This window comes from Anarhichas minor, unplaced genomic scaffold (assembly GCF_050575085.1).
Source record: "Anarhichas minor isolate MPS153535 unplaced genomic scaffold, ASM5057508v1 ptg000011l, whole genome shotgun sequence".
NCBI classification, from domain to species: Eukaryota; Metazoa; Chordata; class Actinopteri; order Perciformes; family Anarhichadidae; genus Anarhichas; species Anarhichas minor.
This window is the reverse complement of record NW_027466457.1, coordinates 11,348,241-11,374,041: the sequence shown is the minus strand read 5'-3', so window position 1 is coordinate 11,374,041 and position 25,801 is coordinate 11,348,241. Positions and strand designations below refer to the sequence as shown.

The window sequence follows — 25,801 nt, the reverse complement described above, 5'->3', positions numbered from 1 at the left end:
ATTCAACTAAAAGGAAACTCAATAAAATACCCAGTGATATTCAGTTCTGCAATCTTCAGCCTGGTCCATAAGAAAGTACTACATTGGGTCTTGTGCTCAAAAAGCAGACACAGATGAAAATGTGTATGGTTCCCTCTAAAAGTTTCCCGCAGTCAAAATAAGGAAAATTGCTCCCGTTAAGGTGATGATCGCACATTACAACACACTTGGGTGATCATCTTGGCTGCCCCACAGGGAGGCGGTGAATGGGCGGCGATGTGCTCTAAATTTAACAGTTAGCAATCTGTCTCTGGAGGAGGCCATTTATCTCACCCAGTGACTTTAACACGGTTGTCGCAGCATGGACCCGTGTTACACGGAAAATCCAGACTGTGTGGAAGCCACTCTCCTCACTTCCTCAGTCTATCTATAATCAGCGGTGGAGATGCTATTCAGAGGAAGCGCTCAAACGGGAGCCGACGAGTCGATCGACACAACAGCCAATCTCCTTTTTTCTGCTTCTCTTTGACGTCGGATATTAAAGCTGAAGGTCTGCACAGTCCTCTGTTTTCTTATCAGTATACCATGAGAACACGCTTATTGCATGTATTAACATTTAAAGTGTAAGTCCCTCACTCAGATACACATGTGCAATACCAAGCACCAAGCATCTCCTTGTGGTTAAATTGCTTTTTTCACAATCTGATGCAAAGCTTTATGGGATGTTGACTGAGTTCCTGTTATGTTCTTCCCTTCCAGTCCTGTATGAACAGAAGGCCGATTCATGCCATTACAAATGCTATAATTAAACATTAAAATTTGATCCGTATTTGCCACAATTTCTGTTGTTAAACAAATAACATATGAGTTACTGATACATTTAGCAGACAGTCACATTACAGTAAGATGCAGGTGAAGGTTCTGCAGCATCTGTCGGCTCCGTGACAGCAGAATGCTCTTCATATTGCTGTTATACTCTTGAGGAACATACCTCGTTTTATACCCGGTGTTCATTGGGAATTTAATTTTTTTCTAAAATCTCAACAAAGTTGCAATATACACTAACTGTCTACTGTTTACAGCATGTCATTTTTTGTATATTTAAGCAGTATTTTCATGCTTAACTCTGATACCGGCACTGCTGATTGTGTCTAAGGGAGTTAGGGCTAGAAAAGCAGTAGCTGATGAGGTATGGAAGAGTATTATTCAGGATAAAAACCTTGCATCACATTTCTGAGTCACAAGCCATTTTCTTTGACATTTAGGTTGCTGCTGGTTTTTTTTTTTGGGGGGGGGGGTTCTGAGTGCTTGCTTTTTATTCAGTCCTTGCACAGCCGAGAGTGGAGAGTGACAGATGACAAAAGCTCCAGTTCCAGGTCAAAACCAAGGACACAGTCTTGTCGCCAGAACACAATCAAACTCTTGTTTGTTAAAAGGGCTCTAAAAAAAAAACTATGCCTCGATCCTAATTTGCTCAGTGTCCAAAAGAAAGAACGAGATGTTCCAGCAGAAAGTCTGAGTTTATCTCTGGCCCCTTCTCGTCTGTTCAGCGCGTTGCCTTCAAAGTCGCCACATTTAAGGATGCTAATTTGTAATTGAACTGTGATTTGTGATTTGGCACAACTCAAGACTGTCTCTCTCAGTAGGAGAAGCTTCTTCAGTGTTTAAAGGCTCTGCAATTAAAGTCTGATTGCTTTTTCAAACTCAATGACAGAAATAAGCTGATGGACCAAACATGAGTAGCTTAACCATTTAGGATTTAATAGTTCGTTTCCAAGATGATTAAATAAATGGCAGCATAAAAAAAAATAGATAGATAGTATATTTTAAGTGATTACATGCAGGTTGTTTTAATTGTTAGGTTTGCTATTTTGTGTTTCTACACCAAAATGTAATTTTCATATGCAACTGATTTTGGAGCAGATAATAACATCATCAGTAATATACAGTACAAACAGAAGTATGGCCAGACGGTGTTGCTTCACAGTTTGCTTCTCTTACTGGTCATACTATTACCAACTGGTGTCATCTGATCCATAGGCGTTATTCATCCCGATCTGTTACATGAGCTTTCAGACGGGTGTGTTATGCTCCACGTTTCAATATACAGATTCTAAACATTGTGTTTCACTTGAAACTTTTTGGATATTTATTTTTCAGTGTTTCACAAGATTATAGCAATTTCAGAAAGACATTTGAGACTTGTAATGAAATATTTCACTTCCTATTGTATTTCTATTTGTCATTTTCTCTGGTTTTGGGTCCCGCACACTCTTGCCTTCAGGATAATGTCTTGCCCTCTGTGTTTAGCAGGTGGAATGAGAACCCGTCTGACAGGAGATTTGTTATGGATGATGACCATGTACCGACGCTCCATCACTCCCAAGTCTCTGTGTGGGTGTTTGTGACCTAGCAGACCTGGACTCAGACCCAGATCGACCTGCTTCTTTGGAAAATAATAACCACTCTCATTGGAGCAGGTTGAAGGTTAGGACAGAAATCCAATAATAAACTTGGCTAAGTCCTTGTTCCTGCATGCTGGTAGCTGCATCGACATCCCCGGTATGATGTCAATAGATCCACTTACTGATAGCGCTGACTTGGTGGCGTTGACGCTGAAGAGCTTTGTACAGAACAATGTCAAAACCGGCTGGTTTCATTGACGGACCTTTGGGCCCCACTGTTCTAGCTGACAGCGAGTACGAGTCTTTCTTTAACAAACGATTACAACACGCTGAGTCAGTCGGCAGAGTTAAATGGCAAAACTGTTGGAGACCTTTTGAATTTCTTTGGAGTGTTATTTTCAACAAATTTTATGCAAGTAAAAGCAGGCTCCCATTGACGGACGGGACTGGTTCCTGACATGTTGAAGTCAAATTGGACGTCAAACGCGCTTGAGGTTTTCAGCGGGATGTTTTGCAGATTGCGTCACTATGGCCAATAAAATGTGGGCAGTGTGTGAGAGCCTTACCGCCAACCAGTGTTGAAGGTTTTAATCTGCTCCTTTTTAATTAACTGCAGTGAGATAAGGACCGAACACTGGTACGGTTCAGTTTCTGTTTTTCTGCTCTTTCTCCAGCGTGCACTCTGTCTCCTTTAGAGATATCACGACTGAAAAACCAAAAGTTATCCACAAACAAACTGCATCAAGTAACTTTAACTCATCTTCCAGCATCCACACTGTTTAAGTGTCAAGGCGTGAATCAAAAGGTGACTAAATGAAGCCTCGTCTCAACAGGTGACCTATAGAAGATGATATAGCCCTACAAAAAGTGACCAAAAAAATTTTCTTTTCCTTTCTGGATTATGGACCTTGTGACCATGTCATCTCAGAATAAAAGCCGTGGCAGCCTCGAGACCTGCTGGACCCTGATGATCCATTTATCTGCCAACAGAGCAGCATATATGATTATGTCCTCTAAATTTGATTTGTACGGAAGGAGAGATGATTCGCTCTTCAAATGGTTCCCCAATTATGTTTCATGGGAGGCGACCGACCACAACATCAGTGGGAATGTACTTGCCTTGCTATATTAAACATTCTGCTTCAGCATGAATTATGCATACTTTATAAATGTTAAAGTGGATTAAGTGCAGAGATTAACATAAATTAAGTTAAAAGAAAATGCTGCGTGTAGAGTAAATGACACTTGTCTCCCTAATCGGAGACTTACAAACCGACAACCAGATAATGCTGAAATATTAAATATTGTATTTTGTTGTTTGAGCCTCCTGCTGGATTTTTCTTCTCCGATTGAAAGTGTGTTGAATGCAAAGCACACCAAAATCAGCAGTTTTAATAATTCTCAAATAAAGGTTGAGTTTACTTGTCCATCTAAATAAGCAGGCGACTAAAAGCTACAGCTCTCCCCATAAAATAGATCAAAACCTTAACAGAAATTCAAAAGAATTGAACACACACATGAACACACGTTTTGTGTCAAATGTTGTTTTGGGTCTCTCTAAAGAACATCACAAAAATGACAACATGAAGGTCTCATGACGAACCCTTGCTCGCAGTGTTCGGGCCTGCTTGCAGTGAAAGAAAAACAAGCGCATCCTTGGCCAAGACATGAACAGTCTGTTAACCACTTACCCCGCAGTGTAAATCACTCTCTGCAGGCACGCCGGTGGCAGGAATAGCAACGTACTGTTTGGCAAGAACATCGAGTCTCTTGAAGCAGCTTTCCCTTCCTTTTGCCACTAACGTAGCTAATTTTGGTTGGGAACAATGGCTTATTTAAGTAAACTGTAATATTTAGCTCTGCCTCTGTAGCACAAAAGCCCTTCACAAAAACAACGCCAATAAATTGCAGCAGAGCTTTACTCTCTCGAGCGTTCCGGACGTCTTTTGGGAACTCAACTCGTAGGAGCTTCCTAAACATCTGCACCTTTAACGCCACCAGTCAAAGCGGTTTAGACACACTACATAACCTCCTTTACAGTTGACGTCATCAAAAACATGCCCTTACATGTTTTGCTCCAGCCATCCAGAAGAGTTGGCTAACTTAAAATGTTGAATTACCAGCATCAAAATAACTGGTTGATGCGTGTTCGGTTGTCAGAATTGATATTCCCACAGCGGACTGAAGTTTAACAGAATTCCAACAGGATCATGTTTGACGAGTGAGCGTTTCAACTGGTGACTGAACGCTATTACCGTGTTGACTACAACTGGACTGCTCAAGAGTGCTTGTGTTTGTAGCGCCAATTTTAAAACTCAATGAACTCAAAACTCTGAGTCTACATGTCATGGTATTTGGAAAGAAAACAACAAAAAAACTATACTATTCATGGAGGGTGGAGGATGAGTTAAGGAGTCTCACAGCCAGAGGAAAGAAGCTGTTTTTAATACTTCTGTATCTCTTTCCAGACAGTATCAAGGTGAACAGGTTTTGTCTTTTAACATCCCTTTAGCTCTTCGCAGGCTCCTCTTCTCACCAATATCACTGATGCTCAGTAGATGGGTACCAATACTGTTTTTGGGGCGGTTTTAATCCCCCGCTGTCGAGCCCTCCTGTCCTGGGCCGTGCTCATCCCATTCCAGTTTGTAAAGTTTGCAGACAGGATCCTTTCTATCGCTCCTCCGTAAGAGTTGACAAGAACTTGGCAAGGGAATCTTGCCTTCTTAAGTTTCCTTAAGAGCTTTCTTCACCATGTATATATCCGGCCACTAAATATTGTAACTCTTGCTAATGTATTCTACCCACTCGCTAATAGCACACGGATCTGGAAAGTCAATTTGTTTCGGATGCTATCGCCATCTTTGGTGGTAAATGCCCTCGCATAGCTCGGCAAGCTATTGTACACCGCTGTACTTCTGTTACTTAAATGCGTGTGCACACTGACATACGTCATCATTGTTAACAAACTATATTTAAAGTAGGAGTTTATTTTTACTTGGCAAAAGCTGTGCAAACTGTGTATCACCTAATTTAAAAGTAAAAAACAACATCCAGATGCTTGTTTGAGTTTGAAGTTGATCAATGATTACTCATGCATTTGTCTCAATTCACAACTTTTTCACCCTTGATACTTTTGAAGTTTAGCAGCGTAGGGATCTCACACTTCAATTTGTTCAACACCCCAATGTTCCGAATAAAAAAAAAACCTGTATGGTGTTAGATTAGTGCAAGCAACACCAGAACCCATTTTTAGCCGTCTCTAACGAGTGGCGAGAGGAGAGCAGATGAGGCGCAGCATGGAGGTTCATGACACAGTGGAGTCAGACGTAGAGTCTTAATAAACTCCCACCTGATGTCTCAACCTCACAATCCTCTACCTTGTTAACATTTCCCAGCTGAGCCCCGAGAAAAAGTGCATCTCACTTTATACTTTGCTATCGCTCAATGATTGCAGAGCCTCTCCGCAGTGCTGTGACAGAATACCGTGTAGGACAATAGGGCCTATTGAGATGTTCATATCTCACGGGGTGACCCTTTTTAAGTAACATTAACCTTTACATGAACAGAACGTGTGTTCGACGAGGATATGATTAAACCTCGCTTTGACCGAGTCAAAAATGCCCTTTCTTAACATTTTTCCGGCTGTCTCAAACTGACTAAAGCCAGAACGTTACAGCTTACATTTAATAATGACGGCGTAAATCTTTCTAATTGAGCATTTAAACTGGATCACCGCCTCTCAGAAGACTGCCAATTCAAATTCAATAAATACGCCACCCGTTTAACAATTCTGCACGCATTTTAGAGCACATTTAAATGGCACATGATTGTAGTAGTCCAGTGACTATCCGTCAAGTAGAAACAATTACCTAATCGTGGAAGCCTCTTGTCTTTTATGGACACCAAATAGCCGAGCACAATTAAACTAAACAAATAAAACATTAAAATGGGCACGATACCATCTTAGTCTTTGTCTTTGTCAATTCATGTGCCCATTTAGACGGATAATTGTTGCTCATTTCCTCTGACTAATTGCTTTTAGCCAGCGTGGACCTGCTATGTGGTTATAATGGGATTTTAAAAGGAGCCGTGATTTTCTAAGGGATTATCGGGCTGGTTGGTGCAACTCACTGCCTCCAGTACATGCTCCTCTTCAAATCTGTCTCATTTAAGAAGGTCAAAACACCTTGGAGGGATTGGGACCCTGGGAATAAATGCTTGTAGACTGTCTCCACGTTGGAGGCTTAACTTCGTCCCCTTGTGAAGGAGCTTGTACAATATAGATGGGAAGTGTCTCTAAATTCTGCAAAGCTGTGGCATGGCCTGCAGACATACAACATGCATGTCAGAGTTGATGATTCACAACATAACTTTAGTCTCACCAGGCTTTATAATGGATTACAGGGTCAACATTTGGTCACGCTGTAATTTCCAATCAAATCAAAGTTCTTTTTCCAAGTTTACTGATGATTAAAGTGACTATACAGGCACACGTGTTGAAACTACCCCGCTATCCAAGCTTGGCCTCAGAGGCAATAATGTCGTCAGAGAAATCCAATTAACAGCACCTGGATCCTGAGGAAACAGGGGAGACCGGTACCTTTTAAAAAGCTATTTCTGAGAGAATAGCCTGCGGCTCTCCGGGCTCTGCTCCTAATAGTCTGAAATTGCCGGAGTTCCCTTTTCTAACAACCGACACACAAACACGTGTACAAACCAACACGCAAGCACACACCAATAGACACCGGCTCCAGATCTCAAACTAGGGAGGTCCTGAACATCTCTTTTTATACCGAGTATCTGTCGATACCAAGTCGGATCCAATCCAATTTCAAGAGCTTTTTGATCCTAACACTGAAGGTCCTGATTCAAACTATAACGTTGATAAGCTTAAATTATTGATTTGTGAATATAAGTTTGAACCGGGAGGATTTGAGGATGGCAGCGCTGCTACACTAGCAGGCTGAGGTGGACTAAACAGTAAAGGAAGGATCGGATTTTAATCGTCTTTATTTTAGTTTCTTTGTTTTGACTGTGAATAACAATCTTTGGGGAGCAGTTCGTGTTACAGACATGTTACCGTTTTGGTGCCGCATTAATCTTCATGATGTGGAAGTGAGACAGTCGAGTGTTGCACAACTTTCAGATCTGACTGTAGCTTTAACAGAAAGTGATGTTGTGGTTGGTTGAATAATTGATTATTACTTGTGTTTGTCTGCCCCCAAATTTGACCTCAGAGCAAAATGATATTATCTTCCTTCGTGATCATCCATCATTGCTAATTCACACAAAGTTTGAAGTTGTCGTGGCAGAGTTTTAGGTGAAGTTAAAACCGAGCTGTTTCATCTGCACAGAGCTGCCAAGCCGTCGAGCAAAAACAAACCTATAACCGCTGCGGCTTTTGGCTCTTTTATTCCAAAACATGATGCCTTTACTGTCCGTTGACACCGCCTTCCAATCACAAGAAGAGGAAACAGGGCAAAAGAAAGATGAACTGAAGAGCGGAGCAGACCAATCACCTCTGCCTGAAGGGCTTTGGGAGTAATTGAAGCTGAAGCACAATCACGATGCAGCGAGGTGTCGGGGTGTCACAGGAGGCAACTAATTGGGGGCAACCCCTCGGTGATTTTGACGGAGACGGCATTAGAGGATTGGAACAAGTTTAATTGGGTGCGTTGAACAACTTGATAACTTTTGAGCTTTCTGTTCGTTCATGTGATCTCTACATTTCTGGTTCTCTACCAAGAATAACGGGCTGAACGTCTTCTAAAGTCAGAGAATGAGGGGGAACTACTTTCTGTGACGTGACGGTGTCTTCCTCCACAGCTGTCAAACCTGGAAAGTAAAACCAATTCACAGGAAAGGCAACATTCTCACACATTTTCACACAGAACCGAGAGACAAGAGCGAGAGAGCGAGGGTACGCTGGTTTCCATAGCAATCCTCGGCACTGTCACATGGTTACCTAGGAACTAGTCCTGTGACGCCGTGCAATTTACTTGTTTATGTTGTTGGCAAGCCTCCCGCTGTCGCTTACACGGAGGAAAGCAACGTCGTTCCTCTTTATTTCTGACGGATAAAGAGGGGTCAGAGGTCAAGAGACGGCAAACGCTGCTGCTGCTGATCTCACATCCTCTGTGTGAGTGCATCTCAACATGAAAGACACCCGGGGGGGGTCACATGCAGGTCAGGACTGATCAATGATGTGTGTGTGTGTGTGCGTGTGTGTGTGACAGAGAGTAAAAGCAATGGAGTCAAACTGAATGAAGATTGAATGCAAAAGGCCTCGACTAATTTATTCAAATATGAATCACTCTTCAAAGCCTTCATTTCACCTTGTCTGAAAGCATGGTCCACCCCCCCCCCCCCCCCCCCCCCCCCGCCCCCGCCACACACACATGTACCAATAATTTGATTACCAGGATGGAGGAGAGCAGCTGGATCACAATAATCACATTTGAAAAATATCTTCTGATTAATTATTGATACTGAACACATTTAGATACTTTTGACAAAATACACGATTGCTCGGAAACAAGTAATAAAATCAATTTTAACACTAAAAAACAATATTAAATGACGTCTACTGGCATTGGTTGTAACAGTGAAACGTCTCAGATAATAACCACTTATAATGAATACAGAAAGCAGTAACCACCATACAGTCCAGCACAGTTTTAAGATATAATTTAATAACTACAGTTCATTACAATTTAAAAAATTAAAATAATATATAAAAAAGCTGGTGAGTACTACTGATCTCGGCACATCTGCAGTTTGTGAATGAGAGACACACTTCTGAAGGTAGAAATGTCAACCGCATCACAGTAACAAGTACGGACGGAGTGAGAGAGTGAGAATATTAAGTGAGTGTTCACGGGGTGACGAGAGGCTGTGAGCTCGTCTGCCCCCCTCACCCCTGTGACTGTCTAATACCCACCCTGCTTCTAATCAGACATCACTGCAATCACGCTTCTCTACAGGGTGGTTAAATAATATGAATAATAATATCACGGGAAACTACAGAGCACAAAACTCTTTCATGACGCAGCAAAATCAATCGTGTCTTTAAAATGCATAATGTAAATTTTGTTTTCACAAACTGTCTTTAAAATGTGTTCCTCTACTTCACCGTCCCATCTCCTGTTAAAGAGCGCCCTCTGCTGTCCAAGCGAGAACATTGCACCGTGACCAGGCTACTGTGTACTTCCATGGACGTAGAAGGGAATAACATACGCAAACGTGACAATAATCTGCTTTATTTTATGATGTGCAGTTGATACATTTGACAAGTATCAAGTATCAAGTATTGGGGAAGAGTGAGGACAGGAGCTGCATATGAAACGACGAAACACTTTAAGATTATACTCTATTATGAGCCATTTGTTGTCTACAGTGCACACAGTAAATGGCGGTAAGCTGCTGTCTTTATTGCTATGAGCATTTCGAGGTGTTATTGTTCACAAAGTTATCAGTCTCCTGAGAGACCGTCAAAAATTGCCTTCGCCGACTATATTTCAAGTCGTCTAGGCGGGGTATTGGGTAAAGTTTTCAACCAGCAATAATCGCGCCTCGGATAAACCTCATGGGCTACGATACTGCCACTGCGCAAGGCTGACGAACAACCGGCAACGAGGGCAGAGTGAATCCCAGCACCACACTGCTCTGTTACGGTGCACATGGGCGTGGCTTACATATACCAGTTTATCTTATTTATTTAAAAAAGTTCATAATAACGTAGAAATGTAAACCATGTTATCCCCAGAGATCAGTAATGGAGACTTTACGAATGCATCTCCATAGGATGGGAACAGTACGTGTTGAAAAGACAGGATTTATAAAAGAAAACACGACGTATCTATAAGCCCCGTTATTTAAAATGCAACGGGTAATGGTCGAATCGTGAAGTAACTCGTAATCACTAAGAATAAAGCCACGCGCAAGCGACCCGACATTAAAAACACCCACAACGTTAAATAAATACAATGAAACAATTTAAAGAAGTTATAGGCGGAAGTGACGTTGCCTCTGGTCCGTCTCTGTTTCGGGTCCCCCTCGACTCAGCCACACTCGGAACACGAATGTTTAATTCAGACCATTCAGTTTCTACTTTAAACAAAATAATGTTTTTATTACAGAGACAACAAAACATACCGAAACTATGCATTACATCACGACTGCTCAATGATATTATAACATTAATTTAAGTCACGTAACACTTATGCGCAGTACAACATGTTGCTATATTCGTTATTGTTTACAGTAGTATCAGTCTCCTGAGAGACTCTCAAAAATTGCCGTCGCCGACTATATTTCAAGTCGTCTAGGCGGGGTATTGGGTAAAGTTTTCAACTAGCAATAATCGCGCCTCGGATAAACCTCATCGGCTACGATACTGCCACTGCGCAAAGCTGACGAGAGAGCGATTACGGAGCGGGTCTATCTCTGATCACCACCTTCCTCTGTTATGGTACGCGTGCAGCTACAGCTTCAATGACGACACAGGAAACCAGATAGACCGGATGTTACTATTAGTTCATGTTTGGTTGAGAGATTAAAGTGTTATTGTCATGCTTTAGTTTATGTGGGTTAATATACAGTATATGTTAATGATGTTTAACGTGCATTGTGACAGTAGTAGGTGGAACTAATTGTTTATGTGTTTATACACACGCACACACACATACATATATCTTCTAAATTAAGATAAAACTGTATCTATCCCGAGGCAAATTGTTGTGCAGCATTTGCAAAAGTGGCAAATATCCAGCGTGTATATCTTACAAAATATAAACAATAAAGATTATCAGTAAAGTAAGGTACACTCATACATACAAGTATGCATATAACGTGTATAAATGTGGATTTGTAGAACTAGACGCGTATACAACGATTATAAGTCTGATTGAAGTCATTAAGTCATGAGGTGGGTTTCAGGGTGTATTTACACAATTTCTGGGCAACTTTAATAACATCTTCACCAACTTTCACATCTGTTATATACACTTCAAAGTTGCCTAATTTCTAAAGCTGTTCATTATTATTTTACAAAGTTATCAGTCTCCTGAGAGACTCTCAAAAATTGCCGTCGCCGACTATATTTCAAGTCGTCTAGGCGGGGTATTGGGTAAAGTTTTCAACTAGCAATAATCGCGCCTCGGATAAACCTCATCGGCTACGATACTGCCACTGCGCAAAGCTGACGAGAGAGCGATTACGGAGCGGGTCTATCTCTGATCACCACCTTCCTCTGTTATGGTACGCGTGCAGCTACAGCTTCAATGACGACACAGGAAACCAGATAGACCGGATGTTACTATTAGTTCATGTTTGGTTGAGAGAAACCAGTCAGCCTGTAAAGGATTAAAGTGTTATTGTCATGCTTTAGTTTATGTGGGTTAATATACAGTATATGTTAATGATGTTTAACGTGCATTGTGACAGTAGTAGGTGGAACTAATTGTTTATGTGTTTATACACACGCACACACACATACATATGTCTTCTAAATTAAGATAAAACTGTATCTATCCCGAGGCAAATTGTTGTGCAGCATTTGCAAAAGTAGCAAATATCCAGCGTGTAAATCTTACAAAATATAAACAATAAAGATTATCAGTAAAGTAAGGTACACTCATGCATACAAGTATGCATATAACGTGTACAAATGTGGATTTGTAGAACTAGACGCGTATACAACGATTATAAGTCTGATTGAAGTCAATTAAGTCATGAGGTGACTTTCAGGTTTCAGGGTGTATTTACACAATTTCTGGGCAACTTTAATAACATCTTCACCAACTTTCACATCTGTTATATACATTTTAAAGTTGCCTAATTTCTAAAGCTGTTCATTATTATTTTACAAAGTTATCAGTCTCCTTAGAGACCGTCAAAAATTGCCGTCGCCGACTATATTTCAAGTCGTCTAGGCGGGGTATTGGGTAAAGTTTTCAACTAGCAATAATCGCGCCTCGGATAAACCTCATCGGCTACGATACTGCCACTGCGCAAAGCTACCGTTGGAAGGTTACGGTAAGGGTACTCATTCCACTACATACGTTGTTCAGTTACGGTAGTATACTTTGAATTCAAGACACGCAATCCGTGTTCTGCGCACAATGAAAGCTGTATAATGGAACAAACCCAACCTGCTGCTTATTTTGTAGTTTGCTCGTTTTAAGTTTAAATACATTTTTTAAACTGTCACCAGGACGCAATGCATCATGGGATGTAATCTCCCATACACTTATTGTAATTTCGGCCCAAATCACCTTATCGTTTTCGACCATTTAAAAGCATACAAACTTTAATGATGCACTTAAATCATACATGTGTGTTATTACCACACAAACGTGTGTATTTTAAGTATTAGAGGTTATACGACTGTGAGCGGCGATCCTACGGTGGCCAGTTTGACCTAATTTCTATTCGCGAATTCCTGTTTGGGAGAGATGACACACACACCTACGGGTAAATAACGAAGTGTGTCGGTGTTGAGACGGAAGACAATGATTATCCTGTAGGTATCTAAATATTGTGAATTCAAACAAGCATTTCAAACGACTCCGTGTTCAGTATAACTCCAAGTCCTCGATGATGCAATGCTAGTGAAACACCACCAGGTGTCGCCAAAGACAAGGATAAGCCTCCTCTACCTGCCTCTTGAGGGCCTGTTGATTTAAAAAGTAACCAATACGTAATATAAATATACTTCAAGACAAAATATATAACGCAACACGTTACTAAAATGTAACGTTGCCACATGTAATTACCATGAATATATTTGGCTATAGAATAATAAGCATTCACACCAATAATACTACATCCACGGTATTTACCACTTTCAGCAGAAAACTTACATAACTTAAACATTTTTGGATAATTACCGTTGTTTAACACGATTATTTACGGCCTAGATAAGTTTAAAATGATCATAAGTGACATGGGTGCAGTAAAAATGACGATTTATTTGAATTAAGTCTGATACTAAGGCTACCCTGCTAAACCTTAACATGCACGAGGTTGACCTTTTCTCACCTGCTTGCTGCTGTGGCTTCCTTGAAAAGTCTGTTGAGTAACTTTTAGGAGGAAAAAAACTATGTGCAAAGTTTCCAAAAAAAAACACAGAGTAATTAATCCACACAAGGTGTTCTTTGTGATGAGTAACGTCCACCTTGTCTGCAGGCTACCTGCCGCAGAGGTGTTTCACGGTGGTGCTGAGTTTGTGTAACAGGAATGAAAAATGTAATGGATTACCTCTCATAACATTGCTTGAACAAATTCCATGTTTGCAGAAGCTCATTAATTTTAAGCACTAGGCCACAGATGACTTTAGACTATCAACTATGGGAGCATATGACTTTGAATATTTAATAGCCCCGAGAATGCTTTAAGGAGGTAAACTGCACAGTAGTTAGCAGTTAAGACTCATGTTTTTTTACGAGTTATTTACCTGTTCAATGTAGTAATATTTCTTCTCCATATTCTCATTTCAATATGTAACACTTAGGGTTACAGAGCCATATTTTTCAGAGATGCAAGAAAACATATATAAAACAAAATAAACACCTTTAATCTTGCATAGATTGCCATTCTACGGATTAACAGTCAAGTTTTAATGGAAGTCCTAAAATTATTTATTGAAGAGGGAATAGGCTATAATAATTCAGTAATAACAGGGGCTAGACCGTTCATTTATTTCAAAGTAATAAAGACAGATTTATCAGCACTAAAATCCTCTCGGAGCCAACCACCAGCAAGAAGGGTACTTAGCATGATTGATACTGTACGTGTATTTCGATCAGGCCATAAGCCCTCAGTAATGGTACGCACTTTGCATATTGTGTGTTTGTGCTATGACACAAACTGTAATGTTCGCCGTGTGGATATTAGAAGCCCTTTCACTTGTTGTGAAGCTTCCGCGGGATAACGCAGGTGCTTTTGGGTGCTCAGAAGATAAGTACTGACGTGCCAGGTGTTAAAGCTGCCTGGGCCGACAAATTAGACAGGGATTTGCTCCTGCCAGAATGTCAGGCCAATGAGGTTCATAGAGGTAGGCTGGGATCACTGTCAGGGACAGGTAAGTACGCAGATAAGGGGATTACACCATGTTTGCGCCGAGTAATCTCAAATGAATCCTGCCAGCCTCTGTTTCATCCTCACCTGAAAAGCCCAAATTTCTTCTTTCCCGACCTGTGAAACACATTACATGAACAAAGTCAAAATCACAAGATGATCCCTTTAACCTGGCTTAAAAAGCTTTTGAGGGCACATTAGGTTATGGTCATTTAACAACTGTGACAGTGATAATCTCCTCTAATTCTCTGAGGCACCTGATTACTTTTTTTGGTATTAGTATTGTGTCTCCTTTATCACCAGCTCGGCCCAGTGGAGCGATGTGTGGGGTGTTGTAATCACCTGGTTCGTGCCATAAATTAGATCTGGTTTGGTGGTCCCTCACTGCAGGGCTTAGACTTGACCTGTTGAACAAATAGGACTCTGTGAGAGCGATGGACGTCCCTTTAGGCCGTGGCTCCCCCCGCTGGTTGGCTGAGAGATGAAAATAGAGTGTAACAGATGGCTTAGCTGTTTCTGCCATACAGCACAGGCTGCTGGGCAGCCCACATAATATCATGCCATCCAAAAGGGACTCAGTGGGCTGCCCGTAGTCTTCAACATGCTGAAAGCTATATTCACCTTGAACCATCAATCACAGGCCTCAAATACGAGAGCGAGAGAGAGAGAAAAAATCAATGTCAGACGCGAGTCACAATCTAAGCTATCGTGCACAATGTGGAGCAGCTCATAGTAGGCTAAGTAACACTGTTTTGGTTTGGGAGAAATGTGAGCTTGTCAGCTAAGTCTGTGGACTGTGTTTGTGCCAATAGGCTGATCCAGCTTAGACCACACAGTGCAGCTTCCTCCCTATAATCACACATTTACAGACCTTGTCAAGGACTCACAACCACCCCCCGACTTACTGATATTACTCAGTAGGGAATGGACGCGGTGCACACTTTGCGTCAACATGCGTGCATTTGTGTGGTGTGTATTTGTTTACCTACACGTGTAGCCGTTGTGTAATCTGCACTACATCTCATTTAGGCTTGGTTAAGTGCATTTATTGATGCTGAGAGCCCCTCTGTTGCTTCTCAGAGCCGGGACCACCTGGACATTACACGATGGGCTGGGGAAACTGTGATTCAATTGTGCTATGAGCAGGGGGAGGAAAACAATGACATTTTTCTTGGGTAAAGTGACAGCTCAGCCAGTGCAAGGGGGACATCTGATAAGCGAAGACAAATGTCGCTCACAATGCCTTTTAGTTTCTCCCCAAACTTCAAGGCGTTAGCCTACATGAGTATTTTAGCTCTCCCATCCCAATGCCACACAGCAATATAAATTGTAGGTATGTGTAATATAATCTCTCTACCGGCATCTTTAAAGATCATTCCTCTAACTCAAATATTCTGTCTTTCTTTCTCCCTGACACACACATGCTTGCAGACTGTTCACACCAACCCACGCACTGCTGCCCGCCTACTATTCCCAGCTTGTGGTTATTCCCAGACTGAGTCAGAATGGCACCATAAGGCTGTCTGTCCGCTTCATGCCAAACCCGATGTCTCCTTGTCGCGGATGATGCCTTGGCGGAGACTCAGAGCCCCGCATACAGTAGCCATCGCTCGGGCCGCTCGCACATCCCTCCCTCCCTCTGTAATTACGTGTAAGTCATATTGACAGCTGGAGGTGCACTTAGCTAGGTCAGGAAGCCATTCAAATCAAAGTGCTCCTTACGCTGTAAATAACTTCCCTCTGTCTCCCCGTTGAGTCTTTCTTCACACCTTTATCATTCACCACCGTGACAGTTTCCTGTGTCTGTGAGCTCCATCTGTCACCTCTGCATCTTTAGGTTTGTCACTACAGTGTGATATGATTAACACAGCTTCATCTGTGAAAGTCGTGTGTCGCTTATTGAGGAATTAATGCATTGGGACTGAATTCGCAGTGGAATAAAATATACACAAATAGCTCCAAAACTATTTTGAAAGATTGGGAATGATTCAGATATGCCTCAGTGTCCAAATGGACTTAATAATGAGGCATGCACTTACTTACTTATACTACCACAATTCCTTATTATATGCAATGTAAAGAGCTATGGTGGACGCAGCATTAGTACAATATAATGCAATGCATAGATTTATATTTAAATAGTATCTGCAAAACATTGAGGTGCTGACTTACCCATTTGATAGTATGAATGTTGTTGTATTGAATTGTCTTTACGTTATTTGTGTTATTTTGTACTTTTGTTGTACACACACTGCACACACAGTAGAGATGGATACAAAATGTGTAATAGTCAGTATATAGATACTGAATAAATGTATATATTTATAACAGGCTGTAATGTAGTTGTAGGCAAATATGTCTTTACAGGAGTAGTAATAGTTGTATATGTGTATCTATGCATGTTTATATATATATATATATATATATATATATGCTGAATAGGTGTGTTCCTGTTTGTTTGTTACTGTGGTTGTTAATTGATGAAACAACACCAGCTGCCACCAACAGAGGGCAGTCTACCCACGTGGCAAACAGAATGTGAACTATGAACCTTGGATCTGAGGTGACCACTACATCATTATGGACAACTGAAACACTGTGTCATAAATTAGGTTGTATAACGGTGTTGATAGTCAAAACATTTTACAGTCCGGACCTGCTGAGGGACACTGTATGACAAATGGTGCTGTTTGACACCAGCGTGATAACAGATCATCACTATTCAAGCAACATAAAGGCAAGCTGCAGGAAGGTAGAGGCACATTGATCAAAATGTCACCACAGTCAGGCTATCTGAAAGAACAAAGGGAACTTCTTTTCCACTTTAGTGAATTCAGAGAGCTTTGACTCGGCTACCGACATCCCCCTGGGTAGCATGTTTTAAGACTCAGCACTACTCTTTTAGACAAACAGGTTTTGACATATTGAACTCAGACCCAAAACAACTCTGCTCCAACCCGCCACTTTCCACTCTCTGCAGCTCTGTTTGTGATCGGGAGGTGTTTGTCTCTCTCACTCCATCTCTGGGTGTCTGTTTGCCCGACACTTGTCTGGCTTGGCCTACTTTCTCCTTGATCTCATCAGTCAATGTGAGGACCTGTGAAGGCCATCTCCCCCATCTTGCTGTGTGAATCTCTGCCAGCTCCCTGCTTGTGTCAGCAGTTAGGGACTGACTCACACCCACGCGCTGTCCCCGGTCTTCGCTCCAGGGCCCGCTGGGCAAAGGCAGCACAACTCCCCAAACAGGCAGCCTCATTTGCATGCCCATAAATCACTCACAAAAACTGACACCAAGCCACACAACAAGGCGTGACACGGAGCAACAAAACTCAGCGCGCCAATTTGCAGCGTTTAATGATATTAGGCTTTAAGCTATTCACGTAACCTCTTGGGTGATGATAGAGCCAATCACGCTTGAGCAGAACTCACATTCATATGGCCCATATCAGAAAAATCAGAGCAACCTTTAAGCCCGTCTCTGCACGAATGAGTTAAAAAAAGATCTGTGTATTTGTTACTAAAAAAGACCAAAACATATGGCTGATTCAAAGCTTTACACATGCGGCAATGAAAGATTGTTGCACTTTCTAAAAACTTAGCCTGACTAAAGAGCTTCAAAATGATACTTCTTGTGATTGACGATTCAGCAGCCAAGGTTCAGCGAGCACACCAATAATTTGTGTTATAATGACTACTAATACGGCTCTTGTAAGGAAGTAGTCAAATGGAGCTCAGTGAAATGTAAATGAGGAGTGGTTGCTCTTGAAAATATTTTAAAACCAAGCAATGTCCCCAAATTCCCCTTCCACAGTAATCTGTGTTCATTTGAATGTAATAGCAGTAGTTTATTTATGTTTGATTTAGCTGTTCATTTGACTGGGAAAGTGCTGTAATCATCATTGCATTCATCCTCTTAAAATATATAACTTGTTGCACGTAGAGTTTACAGTGAAAGCTGATTTCCAGTCATTCTCCCTCAGTGGGCTTTTAGACGAGTTACGTAATCTAAAAGGAAACCTGGTTTTAAAAGTAGAGGAAAACAACAGAACAACATGATTCACGTTATAAAGAATATCATCATAACAGCACAAACACTGGAACATAAAAGTGAAGCATCGATGATCACAGTGATACTACGATTAGTTTACATCCCACAAAGGGTGACTTTTTGGTCCAGAATTGTGATGCAGATACGTTTTGTTTGTGTTTGTGGCAAGAGGTTAAGATAGAGCTTCCTGTTGTTGAGGCTTCTGCTTGTTGGTAATGCTCAAAGGACCAAAAAACTCAACAGCAACGCATCTTTCTCTTGACGGCTGACAGACCTCCCTGTCAACAGTTTTCACCGAGGACTGTTTCCTTCCAAGAAGCAGTTTGGTACAGCTGTCCATAGTGACGTTTGTTGGTTGTTCTGAGTAAACACAGGATTGGTTCTGAATAGACACATACTGTAGAGTTTTTTTTATTTTTTCAAATGCCATTTTGTCAATGTTGTGAGTACTTTCAATGAAACAGCTGTCATCGGACACTGATTTCATGTCTTCAGTGTTTGTGTGAAAGATGTGTACGGACCCGAGGACGAGTTTTACTAAAATTATAAAACAGTAAAGTTGTGTCTGTAATATTACTTGCTTATGGGGGAGAATTTGGACCCATAACTCCCTCAGTATTTCTAAACTCCTGCACCTTTATGGGTCTAACATTCTGACATGTCACAGTAGGTAAAAAAAACAGTAAACAAGAGCATTACAGATGGCTCGATTCCATTTAGCATGCTGGCTCCCAGTCATGGCTTACTTGGCCACTTGAATGCAACAGAGCCACGCTATTAGCAACACTAAGTAGGTGCTCTTTAATTACCTACTTAGGAAATTACATATTGTTTTATTGATGGCAAAGGTCTCAGTAGCACATATCTCTAAAGGATCTGCGTATAACACTTAAACTTTCTGTAGCCAAACGTTTTAATTTCCCCAAAGTTTTTGTTATGGTATGACTCAACATTATGTAATAATCTGACCGGGGCCAGAACGTTTGTGAAACTAAAACCATTACTTTTGAACATTTACTTGTGATTAATGTCTGTCTTGCTTAGAATGACCTGGAGGAACCACCCACACACACCCCGTGTTGGTTGCCGGACCACACTTTGGGAACAGCAGCGCGGAGCTGCTACCGCTGCGCTCCCACCGCCCGCGGAAATATGTTTCGGTGCGTCGGCGAACAGACGACGCAACTTGTTTCCCTTTTTTTCCACTTGGCTACTTGCTGCTTTCTGTCCCCACACACACACACACACACACACACACACACACACACACACACACACACACCCGCGCGCACAGTGGCTTTGCCCAGCGGTGAGTGTAGAGTAGGAGGGGAATCATTCCTTTCCGTACCCGGTTTTCATCAAGCGCGCACTTCTCTCTCTCTCTCTCTCTCTTTCTCTCTCTCTCTCTCTCCCTCCCTCCCTCCCTCCCACTCATTTTTCCACTCCTCTCTACGTACAACCTCCCGGTTTCTCAATCGTGATGACAGTCGAGGCGAACGCGTGAGCGGATCCCACAGGTGTGTTGTTGCTAAATGAGCCACGGCTCTTGGAGACTCACACACACGCGCGCACACACCTGGAAACTACCATGTGACTCGTTACCTGGGCGTGGAGAAAGTCCCTGATATTCTACCCGGATAGTCTTTTGTTGAGGAGTTGCCCGGGTCGCTTTTCAACGGGAATTGGCAAATCGTGTCATTCAAGTAGCGTCAGCCCGTGTTTACGGAATAGTGCCTTTCTCAACCCTCCCCTCACAGGACGTGTGAGGAGAGTAACATGTGAACTTGATTCCGGACTCCTGTTTTTTTTTTTTGTTCTTTTTACTATTTCACCACAGGACTCTTCGTTATCTGGACTTTTTCGCGGCGTTTGTGCAACTACTCTCCTCGCTGTTTTCTCCTCCAAGGTAAGTTCCGGGGTCGCTGCTGGATCCCAGCAAATTGGACTTGTGACTATTTGCGTCATCTTTTAACCAGAGTAGATCAATTTCATACCCTTTTACCCACATGAGCTCTAAGTTTTAATAGCCTACAATACGCCCTGTCGATATGGCATGCGAGCGTAAACCGTACCCACCTCCTATAATAACACCGTACTGTGTTATTTATCGATTTCACAGTGCCACGTACTGATGTGTAAAGAAAATAGGCTTTATGAAGAACCAGCATCATAACATTCATTAAATGCTTTGGAAAGTCTACAGTAGTGTTGTTGTACAGGAGAGGAGGACATGTGTCAGTGAAACGCTGCTTGTTTTCATGTCTGGGTGAAAAGTTGTCCTCCTGTTAAACTCAACAGCTGTGTGTTTGAAGCAGAAAAGAAAGCTCCCTGTTGACAAGCTCTTCCCCAAACCATTTCATCTGAGGAGCATTGCAGCCACTGCATCTGCCCGGTTCACCTCACAAGGAGCCGTCTGTCCCCCCCCCCCTCCCACACACAAACAAACAAGGCAATTCCAGTGAGAAATGGCCATGTGAGCTTGTTCCTCACCTCTAGACAGTAGCTGTACATCAACAGCTGAGAGGGCACGAGTATAGTAGCATCGCCTCTTGTTTGCTTTTTCTTGTTCCTCTCTATCTGTGTGTAGAACAAGGAGACAGAGGCACTATTCATGTCCTTGTTTGAACGTCCCGTCCAGTTCTGTCAGTCTGTGTCTCTCTGTCCCTGACACGCCCCCCCCCCCACCCCGTCACACCACTGTACTGCCTTGTTGTCTTGCTAAATCGTCCCTTTTATATTCGCAGCCCCTTGCCATCTTCCAACCCGGATATGCGCGCAGACCTACTGTACGTCTCCTGGGGATTATTCCTAGTTGATGACCTTATACAAGCGGTCTCGTAGTGGGAATGGATTAGTGCAGACAGGGGGGGGGGCACGTGGAGGCAGGAAAGGTGGTGGCTGCTGGTGGTGGCTGTAGGGGAGCTCGAGCAGGGGGTCAACCTCCAGTCTCCCGACTGAGCAGGGATGGTTTTTCCAATAGATGCCATCTGCTCACATGGACACACACACAAGCAATTGAAAACCAAGCTGCTTCCTTGTCTTTTCCCTCCGTCCACCATCTCCCCGTCCTCTCTCTCTCTCTCTCTGCCCCACAGTGCTTCATTCAGGGTTTATCTACTCCACTCTGAATAAATAGAGACACCTTATCTGTGCAGAAGAGAGTGGTGATAAATGTTTTCTCCTGCTCTCCCCGCAAGGGTGAAGAAGACAAGCGTACCACGCTTCTTCATCATAGAAGCTCTTTTCAGGGCACGGGAATAGGAGAAGTTTGTCATGCAGGTCATGTTTGTATTTCAGGATTCTGCGAAACAATCCAAAAAGCAGAACGCAAACTCTGACTCTGACATACAAGGGAAACCGACAAAGTGAACAACAAAGCAGGCATTTCCATGAATCCCCGCTTTTTTCTTTTTTCTTTTTTGGTAATAGGCCGCTGGCTCTGGAAATGAAACTTTGTGGTGAGATCCACTCGGAGTATTTTTGGATCCAGTAAAATAGCCTCTGACCAACTGAGAAACGGAGGTAGCGAGCACTCTGCTGTTAAGCTGCTACATGTTTTGGGTGAGCCAAAGTTCATCCTGTCCTCCTTTTTTTTTTTTTTTTGGTGTTGGACAGTTTAAAGCATGTCGTGTCCTGGAAGCATGTGCCGCATTTCAGAGAGCGCTGTAATATTTTTGAGGTCAAATTAATTTGAACTCATCCCCAGTCTCTTTTGTTTGCTTTGCATTGGATTACTGAATTCTGTCAATTTCATTTTGAAAATAAAACCATAATCCTTGCAAGCAACAAGCAATCCAATGCTTCCCGTCTGCAGCTTGCAAACAGAGAAACGGCACTAAAAGTACTGATACATGAATAGTAGCAATAATGCCGTTGGTTCACCACACGTGGTTCTTTGAAATTGCTAGTTAATCTTCTTATGTCCTGGCCCTATTTAAGAACACGATGTAATCTAAATCATAATCATATTGCAGTGTTTGTTAGACCTGCTTTTGCATTGAAAAGCTTACTGTCGGGCACTGTTTGACCAACATTCTCCCTCTGTGGCATGGACTTTGTAAACTCATAAAATAGGTGTGGCGCTCATGAGACAGAGCCATATGCATCACCTTGTTCCTCTTACTTATCTAAAGTACACAAAGACTTAAGGGGGGTGTGGGCAGATGCGTGAAGGGCGTGTCGAGCCTGGTATTAGACGGCTGAATAATCTGGGGAATAGAGATTTCCTTCAGATTGGAGATAGGCTTGTCTTTTCACGTTTTAAGGATTATCCCATGATGAAGGGACGTCATGGTGAGGTGGATTTCTGATCTGGTTTCCGCTGTTTGTTTTTTTTGCGGCTGCCACCCTTTGCCCTTGGACTTCACAACCTTGTCCTAAACTATCCCCCCCAACAGCGTTCCTCTCTTTTCCCCGCTATCTTCCTCTGATACAGCTTTGTTTGTACTTCACACGGCAAACCCTCGCCACTCAACACTTCTCCCCTTCCGTGTGCTTGAGATCCGAGATAACAAAGCCGACGTATGACAGACCTACGAGGTGTGATCATGCTAATTTGCATGCTTTGCTCCCCCAGCAGCAGGCTACGAGGATGGGCTCTGTTGAAGAAGATGGAAACCAATCCACTTTAGAGTCACTGCAATCCAGAGTTTAACCTGGTCCGTCCATAGGTTTCCAACACAGGCCCTTCAGCGGCAGGTTTTATGGTCAAGTTTCAGCTCAGCGGGGTGCACTTTTACCTCGTAGAAACAACCTTGACATGTTCTCAACCCGCACCGTCTTTCATCTCATGTCCATGACCGACCACACCGTGCACTCAACCCGTCGTGGCTTACTTTCTTCTCCGCACCAACCCGCCAACTCATGCTGGGGTTTCCCCCCCCCCTGCGCTGCTGCCCTCACTTCTACCTTTTAACCACGGTGACTCTTCCCTACACTGTGCTGGGAGCATGAGTAAGAGGAACATGATGAATATTGTAAACATGCTCAAGCCCCTGAAAGAGATAAATGATTCACGTGGGGAGGGAGCTGCCTTAATTGCTCGGTTGAGAGGTTGTGGGCAGGCTATTCTGCACGAGGAATAAGACATCCTAAAAAAAAGAAATTCAAAAAGATAGAGCCGAGAGGGACGGTTGACGTGATGTGAGGTTTAGAGAGGTTGAAAAAAAACATCAGCCCAGAGGAAAACATGATCTCCGTTGCTGTTCAAAAGGCATGTTGTGAGGTGTTGGCTGTCAGCAGGTGTGAGGTTGCATAGCCGAGGACGGAACACTAGTGATGGATACACAATACAGATATCTGCCTCGGTCTCCTCACCCACTTCCCCATGGCGGCTGAACTGACAGGCTACCTTGATGCTACCTGCTCACTGGAGGCATGTCAACCAGCTCGGCCCAGTGGCAAAAGTTCACTTCGTTTCAGCCAGACGCCACAGAAGCGGGTATCTGAAAACGAATCGGCAGCGATGAGAATGAGGGGTCACCTTGATTCCTATCCTGGGAAATCTCAGTCGGACGCTTTCTTCTCGAGGCTCGTATGGGCAGCAGAAAAGAGAGCGGGGAATCTAATTTATTTTTTGCTTTGGTAAATGAGGCTGGCACGTATCTCTATCAAAACGCTATCCAGTTGAGCACTTCATAGGGAAGTTGGTCGTGCCTGCTTCAATCAGCGTAATGTGATGGGTTGATGTTTACTCCGGCTCTTTCGACGATTCAAAGATCTCTGACTTTTAACACGTCGAAGATGAGTCGGCACTTTGTGTTTGCGCAAATTGAGGGTTCCTGTGCAGGATTTGGTGGTGATATGTGTTTGTCACAGTGATTTTGGTTAATTGGACTCGGGCTTCGAGGAGCTGAGGAATAATGGAAACTGTGTGGAGCCACTTATTCCACCTGCAATGCATTTTTAGCGCACTTTTTGTTCATAACTGAGAGTTGCTCCATGTTGAGTGCCATTTAATCCTAGCTAATGCACCGGAGTGTCATTTCATAGTTAATCCTCAAACTGACCAATTTACTCCTGTCAAGATCGTTTTTAATTATCACCTCTGCTTTACAGCTAATAGGACATCCAGCTGGTTTATGTTAATTAGCTAGTTGCAGTCAAGTATTGTCCTTCTTGTTGTTGTTTATTTCTTTTTTTGTATGCACGCTGGGCGATTAATTATGTAGTGCTGAATGTGAGCCTCAGCCAGGACTGGCGGGCGACAGATGCATGAAGGGTCAGTGCACTGGCAGCAGCTGGAGATGAAGGTCACACCGACCTGAGAGAGCAAAGAGAGAAGGCGTGGCACGCTGAGGGATGGTCTGTGACAGTCTAACTTCACACAAGAGAAGAATGGAGTTTGACTCTGAACATGTATGAAAAAAATACGCACATGCATCATTGTATCTAAACCAGAGACGTCCCCTTTGTTGGCACGAACAACTGATTGGAAAAATATAAAAAATGTTTACCACTGGAATTACCATAATGCAAGCAACAGCTCTTTATTTATGTGCTTTTAAATATTTAAAAGGGGAAATTTATAGATGACCCGCCAGGCATTTGTGTGTTAGAGTCCCTCATTAACATCTTTCAGTGGTATGAAATCTTGAATCGTATGAAAACACATGAGTTATTTGCACCTCATATAGATTAATATCTTTAGATTTTTGGTATTTGCATTTTTTTTTAATCTGAGCGTTGAAATTGAAAATATAACCTCATAATTGAATTGAATAACTTTTAGAAACAATGACGTAAATCCTGCAGGCGGAGTGTGTTGTAAAATAGAAATGGCAACATTAGATCTTGAGGAAACATATGCTGTCCTTATTATCTCTGGCATCTGCTGAAACCCGCTGGCAGCTGGAAATGGACATGGGGGTGGCAGCACTGCTGGATATTGGGTGTCTATCTCTTGCTTGTCTGTTTCAATCCAAATTAGAAGTCAGGCAAGGTTTTGTGAGGAAAAGATAAGATGTTCATCATCATACCTGTGCTTCCCGGTGTGAGGCTCGCAGGCCTCTTTTAGCACTCAGTGGCGGTCAGGCCTCTTTTAGCACTCAGTGGCGGTCAGGCCTCTTTTAGCACTCAGTGGCGGTCAGTCATTAAAATGAAAACCAATGCTGAATGAAATGGAATCGTAAAGTTCACATGTAACTGTATATGAGACGTTTGTTAATATGCATCTATACTTGTTCTACAGTGTTATAATCAAGCTGGGATAACACAGCCAAGGCCAGGTTGTCTGCCTTTATTACAGTCCATAATGAAATGGTGTATGAAAATGAAATCATTTCTTTGTCAG

At 42.5% G+C, this 25,801-nt stretch overlaps 1 protein-coding gene and 4 non-coding genes across 11 annotated transcripts in view; 1 reads left to right on the top strand and 4 right to left on the bottom strand.

Moving 5' to 3' along the window:
* Window positions 1–9,859: 9,859 nt before the first annotated feature.
* On the bottom strand, window positions 9,860–10,000 carry LOC142948175 (U4 spliceosomal RNA). The gene has a single exon (XR_012953459.1). It is a non-coding gene; the product is annotated as a U4 spliceosomal RNA (small nuclear RNA).
* A 656-nt stretch (window positions 10,001–10,656) lies between these two features.
* On the bottom strand, window positions 10,657–10,797 carry LOC142948174 (U4 spliceosomal RNA). Its single transcript, XR_012953458.1, has one exon. It is a non-coding gene; the product is annotated as a U4 spliceosomal RNA (small nuclear RNA).
* A 647-nt stretch (window positions 10,798–11,444) lies between these two features.
* On the bottom strand, window positions 11,445–11,585 carry LOC142948166 (U4 spliceosomal RNA). Its single transcript, XR_012953450.1, has one exon. It is a non-coding gene; the product is annotated as a U4 spliceosomal RNA (small nuclear RNA).
* A 676-nt stretch (window positions 11,586–12,261) lies between these two features.
* Window positions 12,262–12,402, bottom strand: LOC142948154 (U4 spliceosomal RNA). The gene has a single exon (XR_012953439.1). It is a non-coding gene; the product is annotated as a U4 spliceosomal RNA (small nuclear RNA).
* Window positions 12,352–25,801, top strand: part of plxnb2b (plexin b2b) — a 117,619-nt gene continuing 104,169 nt past the window's right edge. For 2 of the 7 annotated variants that reach the window (XM_076089416.1, XM_076089418.1), the window contains exon 1: window positions 12,352–19,670. The gene's annotated coding sequence lies outside the window, so the exon portion shown is untranslated. Of the gene's footprint in view, window positions 19,671–19,758; window positions 20,417–25,801 lie in introns of those variants that run through there. The other 5 variants (XM_076089422.1, XM_076089420.1, XM_076089417.1 and 2 more) reach the window with 4 other exon arrangements.